We start from the raw sequence: 574 nt of genomic DNA on the forward strand, positions 1-574 counted from the left end.
TTCATTCATTCATTCATTCATTCATTCATTCATTCATTCATTCATTCATTCATTCACTCTTCTATACTGCTGACTTTCAGATACTTAAAGGCAACTGTATCATCATATTCCTGCTAAATCTTCTCTTCCTCAAGTTAAACATTCGCAGTTCCTTCAACCAATCTCCATATGGCATGGCTTTCATTCCTCCCATAATCCTTGTTACTCTCCTTTGAACATACTCCAGGTTGTTTATTTTCTTCCTAAACTGAAGTACCCAGAATTGAACATTCCAGATACAGGCTAGCAAGAACAGTGGAAATGGTATTAATGCCATCTATGATAATTTTTTAAAAATTAGCTACCATGTCATACTTCCAACTCATATTGAACTTGTAGCTACAAGCCCAAGATATTTTTCACCCTAATAATCATCTAGCTACAGCTTCTATATTTATATAAGTGATTTTTGAAATATAATTAATTTTATATAAGGTAATCTCCATACTTATGTAATTTATTTTATATAATATAGCCTTTTATACTTATGTAATTGATTTTATACAATGTAACCTTATTTACTTGTGTAATTGAT

Source organism: Vombatus ursinus, unplaced genomic scaffold, assembly GCF_900497805.2.
Source record: "Vombatus ursinus unplaced genomic scaffold, bare-nosed wombat genome assembly UNPS02000577.1, whole genome shotgun sequence".
NCBI classification, from domain to species: Eukaryota; Metazoa; Chordata; class Mammalia; order Diprotodontia; family Vombatidae; genus Vombatus; species Vombatus ursinus.